Source organism: Triticum aestivum, chromosome 7A (genome assembly GCF_018294505.1).
Source record: "Triticum aestivum cultivar Chinese Spring chromosome 7A, IWGSC CS RefSeq v2.1, whole genome shotgun sequence".
NCBI lineage: Eukaryota > Viridiplantae > Streptophyta > Magnoliopsida > Poales > Poaceae > Triticum > Triticum aestivum.
The window spans coordinates 727,175,186-727,181,735 of NC_057812.1; the positions used below are offsets into that span (position 1 = coordinate 727,175,186).

At 47.3% G+C, this 6,550-nt stretch overlaps 1 pseudogene; it reads right to left on the bottom strand.

Moving 5' to 3' along the window:
* Positions 1–988: 988 nt before the first annotated feature.
* On the bottom strand, positions 989–5,696 carry LOC123153890 (F-box protein At5g07610-like; annotated as a pseudogene).
* Positions 5,697–6,550: the final 854 nt, after the last annotated feature.

Consider the following 6,550-nt stretch of genomic DNA (forward strand, 5'->3'; position numbering starts at 1 on the left):
AATCAATCTAGTTCCCAAACACCGGTACCATCCACGATACCAAGAGGCGGGCAAACGACAAGAGCGCGGGACGCAAGGACAGTTTCAGTTTGTTTTTTGGAGACTTGAAGTTGAAACTAGAGCCCACACAGAGCCCACGAACCTTGTTGTATGAAACAAAAAGTCACAATTCAGAAACAGCTCTGCAAAGTTGCTGTACGTGCAACATTACAGGAATCGTACATAGTATAACTAGAAGCACGAGTAAAATAAAAGGCGCACGACATTGCTTATTTCAAACTCTTTTAAGCTACCTAACAGAACAATACCGACAAATAAAGAACACTTTCGTGTTCTAAAAAGAAAACCTCTTAACAAAATAATGAAAATTGTAATCCAAGCACAACAGGTTTGATGATGTTCTAAAAGGAACTAGCATCCAAAGAAGTGACATGTATTCATCCAAGTGTTACCTTAACAGATAGCAGCAATGATTTTATTTTTCAAACCATTGGCAAGAAAAAAACAATTTGCTGCATTACATCATCATCGTAATTTCGCTCACCGTATCATTAGCAGACAAGTGGTCGTATACTAAATCACTGCGAAAAAGATGCTTATAATTCCCATGGCTGCAAGTAGTAGAAGAAAAAAGTTTAAACCTCAGATGATGTTTGAGAAAAGTTTTGCTGCATGATAATCATTGTCCATGTCTTTTACATAATGATCATAGTACCTTAACTCAATCAGTACACGAGGTTAAGCAATGCATGAAGGTAGAAGTTGACCAAACCAGAAACCGGTACATATGACAGAAAGTTCGGTACAAATTTGGATAACTGAACACAGAGAAATCAGTCAAATTCCCTCCATATTAAACCACCATTGCTCCAAACCGGAAAAACATGAATTCATCAGTCAGAGAAAAGGAGAACCAAATTCAAGCAGACATACCAAGCCCGCTGCGAGATCCACTTCTTATATAGCCACCAGCAATCTCGTACTGATGTCAAATGTGCAATGATTGTGACTCTGTGTACAACGGCACATAGGGTAGAAATAACGGCTTGCCACCTGCAAGATGGGAGATCACTTTGACTTGCCGATTATCCATATTATAGCATATTAATGTGATACCCCCCGCAATGAAGAACACCAAGTTGCATTCCAGGTGAATTGCAACAAAATCAAGATCCCCATCAAGGCATAAATCTGTCCATCCAAATACGCTCGAAGTTTCAATGCTATGCTTCAGTATCCATTGTTCGTCTTGATAGTTCTCCAAAACATAAACTATTAGTCGAATGACAACACCATCTTTTATCCCTCTGAAAACTGGCATAATGTAAGCGGCCCTGCGACCGCTGAATAAAACCTTCAACCACACCAAAATCATCGAACTGACCACCAGGGTTACTGAATTTCATCCATGTTTCTCCCTTGGTGTCCACCGCAGCTACACAATCGTGTAAGTCGAGGTCAAAGGCAAGAAAAAACAGAAGGCTATTTAGAAAGTCAGTTGCGGAGGAGTGCCCGCTAGCAAGCCAGGTATCACTGTTCCATCTCTTCTCCTTATAAACCCACTCTTCGGTTTCAGACGAATACACTGCCACTCCGGAAAGTTCGGTGTTCTCCTCTATAAACTCAAACACATGGAAATGCGACGACAGTGCCGGGTCAAAGCCCAAACATGTGGCGGCCACCTCGGTATTGGCCTTGCCGGAGTTGGGCAATATGACCCACTTCTCCGTGGCCGGATTGCACACGACATAATGGAATGCGCCAACCCCATCGGAAACGTCGTGGCATCGGCAGAGGAGGAGGCCGTTGCAGGAGTCAAGTAGATCGATGGGCAGGAAGGTGAGGGAGGTATCAAACGGAGGGCGGGGGTCCCCCGAGACCGAGAGGCTGGTAAAGTAGAAGGGCGACTCCAGAAGCCGCTGCCCGGTGGTGCTGCTGCCGTAGAAGAAGCCGGCCAGGGTTTGGGGGAGCCTTTTGCGGTGGTCGGGGTGCTGGATGAGCCCGAGCCAGTGCTTCGAGACGCACTTGCAGCGGCAGAGCGACTTGGCGGGGACGCGCGAGAGGATCTCCACGAGGAGGTCGTCGGTCAGCCTCTCGGCCGGCGTCCGGCTGGGGAAATCGGAGCAAGATCTGCGGAAAGAAACACAAACGGAGGAGAGTCAGGGGAGCAGCCACCGGGCGTGAGTCGACGCGCGGCCTTCCTCTCGCCGGCGAGGGCGCTCGGCCACAATGGACATAGCGAATGGGCCGTGAGTAAATGGGCTAACTGTATCATATCTGTAAGCATCGGCCTGTCTCAAAATAAATTCATCCCATCTTTCCGGAAAAAAAAATCTATCCCTACAAAAAACTCAAAAAATCCTGTTTTCTCAAAACAAAGGCTAAAAAACCATGTTAAAAAAGAACATAAAAAATACTTCCGGGAAAAGAACAATTAGAGTTTCAATCATGTACGCAATACTGTACCTTCTTTTTTGAGGGACACAATAATGTACTACTAATTGGAATGGCGGCTGCTAACAATCAACCAGATGACAGGATCGTTTCCTCTTTCGCTAGCGACAACAACCCTAGCTTTAGGTTTAGGTCGCTGGTGGTGAGAGGGGTCGCCAGATCCCGTGCGTGCAGATTGTTTTAGCTTTAGGTTTTAGAGCCCTAGTGGCTTAGGTTTTTGGATCGTTCAACGTCTTGGCTTCGACAGTAGCGACGGCGGTGCTAAATAAAGAAGCTACGGATTGTTCTCCGGCGAGACAATCGTCTTTATGGTTGGTGATGGATTTGGGAACCAGTCTGTTCAAGCGGGCATATCGTGGCAGCGACGTCGTCCTTCTAGTGGACTTGTGTCCTTCCGCTCTACCATTGCGATGGTGTCTGCTCCAGCGTGTCGCGGAGCTTGGGAAGTAGTCCAGGAGCAGATGTAGATTGTGGTCTGCATCAACGACATCTGAAAAAAGGAACATGTGTTGGGTTCGTCATTGATGGATGGCAGATATGGTTTCCTCATTCGGCGTGTAGTCGTGGTGGGGTACCAGATCTGGAGTTTGATGGCATGTCCAGGGTGTTCACCGGTCTGATTTGTTTAGTGGCAATGACTTCACCTTTTGGTGAGCCACCTTGGAGGTTTTCAAAGCTGCATAATAGCGATGGAGCCGCGCCGAGCTCGGGTGAGGAGGTGATCCGTCATTATTTTTCTTTGATGGCTGTTGTAGTGGTGCCAGAGGCAGGTGACTAGCGTTGATGTCAAGCTAAGAGATGTTCTACTATATTTTCAGTTTTGTCATGTCGGTCTTTACGCGCTAGATGATTAGTGCGAAACCTAAGTGCTACTTGTCAACCGTGTTATGATTTTCCCCGAAGAGGAAGGAAGATGCAGTACCATAGAGATAAGTATTTTCTTCAGTGAGAACCAAGGTTTATCGAACCGATAGGAGAACCACACAAATTCATGTCTTCGGTACCTACACACACAAAAGCAAATACTTGCACCCAACGCGAACAAGAGGGTTGTCAATCTCCTTGGACTCGCTACTTGCAAGGATTAATTCTGACAGTGGTAGAAGGATAAATAAATTGTAAAATGATAAGTATGTGAAGGAATCGGTACATGATAAGTATGTGAAAGTGGTATGTAGCTCGTTTGGGTCTAGAGGCACTTCTTTTCTTTTCGTGTTGCAGTTTGCACAGATAATTATTGTTCAAGGTTGGAAATGGTCTCTTTCATGTAGTAATTCTGGCTCTTTGGTTGTGTAGCATTTTCTTATGAGTTTCCTGGCTTCAATTTGCCTTGTTTGATAGGCTCCGAAGCCTCAGGACATTTATCTATTGGACAGTGACCCAACTCTGCCCCTGACTCGACTGGAAATAAATAATGTCAAGAATGTTCTTCATGCCTGACACGACAATTTGTGGATGATTTGCTGCTTCATTTTGTCAGCGTGCAGCAGAGCAGGCCATAACCAGTATGAAAATGGCCATCAGCAGATGCAAGGGAGATCCAAATCCTATTAACCCTCTGGAATTTAGCTTGAGCATGAAATCACACATTTCACTGTTTGAGTTTGAAACTATTGTTCTAAAAAACAATAATTATTTAGTAACACTAATATTTCTTGAATAAGTAGTTTGACCACAGTTTGATCATAGTTTGACCACAGCTTGATCATAGTTTGACCAGATTTGACCAAAATTCAAAAAAACTGAAATAATTATTTAGTAACAATAATATTTCTTGAATAAGTAGTTTGACCATTGTTTGACCACAGTTTGACCAGATTTGACCAAAATTCAAAAAAACTGAAATAATTATTTAGTAACACTAATATTCTTGAATAATTATTTAGTAACACTAATACTTCTTGAATAAGTAGTTTGACCATAGTTTGACCAGATTTAACGAATATACAAAAAAACTGAAATTTGAGCATAACTTTTTTTCCTTTTAGAATTTGAGGAGTTATAGCTGTTTTACGTTTTCCCTGCATTTTTTGCAAAACATGTCCAAATTTAAGTTTTTAAATTTTCCTAACTAGTAGATGTAGTAATATAACTACTTCTCGAAGGATTTTATTTTTTAAAATTTTTATCATTTTCTTTTGATGTTTTCAAAACAAAAAAGGCGATCCAGGGGGTGTGTGTGTGTTAGAGTTTGAAAATGAGACCTTTAGTCTCAACCCGGGACTAAAGGTCTAATCTTTAGTCACGGTTTAAGACACAAACCGAGACTAAAGGGCATCGCACCCTTTAGTCCCAGTTCGTGTCTTAAACCAGGACTAAAGGGCTCAGGTGAACCGGGACTAATGCATTAGCCGCACAAACCGGGACCAATGCTCACATTAGTCCCGGTTCGTGACTGAACCGGGACTAATGTGAATATTGCCCTGTGACCAAAGTCTTGTTTTCTACTAGTGTCACCAATCCATCTTCAGTGTTGTACTGCTGCATCAACTTTGCCAGGCATGTTGTCGACGCCACCACGACGCCAGATAACGCCACCATCCTGCGCGTGTCCATTCACGCGCGCCCATCGCCGAAACTCCGCAGCGCCATGCCGCCATGATCCGCCGTCGGCCTTGCGGTAGATGTAACACCGCTCCTCCTCTTGACCTCCATCCATCACTTGCTCCAAAATGATGCCTCCAAGAGGGAAAGCGATATAGAGAATGCCATCATTGTCCGATCCGGGAGACCCAGATCTAGGGTTTCCCCCGGAGCATCCCGAGCATGATGACGCAAACTGCAACGACGATGCCTCGACAAGGAAACGACATCCAAGACGCCGCTATCGTCCGCCATGACCGTAGTCGGCATGATTTTCATCGGCACTTACGCCACCGGGTGTGCGCCGCCGGCGTCGCTGGTCCCTTCAACTAGAGCAAACTCCAAAACGATGCCCTGAAAAGGGACTACGACGCAAAAGCACCGCCATCGCTCGATCCCAAGGAGATCTAGGGTTTCCCCCGGAGTTGCCCGCGCCGTCAAGGACCAAACAAGGATGGAATCCGCAGATCCGCCCAGCTGCCGGCGTGTCGCACCCGCCACCGCGCCGACCACGACCTGGAGACCAAGCCCACGCCTGGGCCCTGATCCGGCCGCGCCGCCACCGATCCGGTCGCGCCGCCGCCGTTCCTGACGACCGCGACGCCCCAGATCTTGAAGCCGCCTGCCGTGGAGGTATGGAATCGCCGGAGCGCCGCCATCCCCGCCGTGACATTCGGCCGAACACCACGCTCCAGCCCGGAGGCGCCGGGACGCCCCAGCCCCTCACGAGCGGGAGGGCCCCGAGTCCCCACCGCCGCCGGCGACGGCAAGGCTTCGCCCTACCGCTTCCTCGGGCGGCGGCGAGGGAGGAGGAGGAGAAGAGGAGGCCGGGCGATGGGATCTGGGAGCCTCCCGGCCACCACACGGGGGCGACTCGGGAGGAGGCAGGAACATCTACGACCCCTAAGGTCCTTGATTTCATGGGTGTAGACCATATACCAGCAAAGCACATACTCAAGCGATGGACAAAAGATACAAGGGATGTACTACCACAACACTTGGCATACCTTCAGAAGGATCAGATATCAGTTAACCCCATAACATTCAGACATTCAAATCTGTACACCCATGCCCTAGAGGTTGTCAGACTTGGTGAGGCAAACGCATGTGCGTATGAGCGTGCGATGGAACTCCTAAAGGAAGCAATCCATAAACTGACACCTATAGCTATTGTGCGCGACGGGATGGGTTTAGAGGACGTGATTCAGGCAAACAAGGCGAAAGCTAGAGAGGTGAGTGTGGGGCAAGCACCACAGATTGGGTATGGGAGTGACCCAGATGGTAGTGCAGTCGGTAATCTCCTCAGTTTGATGGCTCTAGAGCATACACAGAAGGCAGGCCGGCCAAAGAGCAGCAGGGACAAACCTTCATATGATGACCGTGCTGCGAAGAGCAAGAAACGTAAGATAGTGACACACCCAGCTGCTGCTGGAGCATGCGATACGAGCAAGCCAACACGCTTCTGCAGAATATGCCGACAGCCAGGGCACATGAGTACCACATGTCCGCAGAG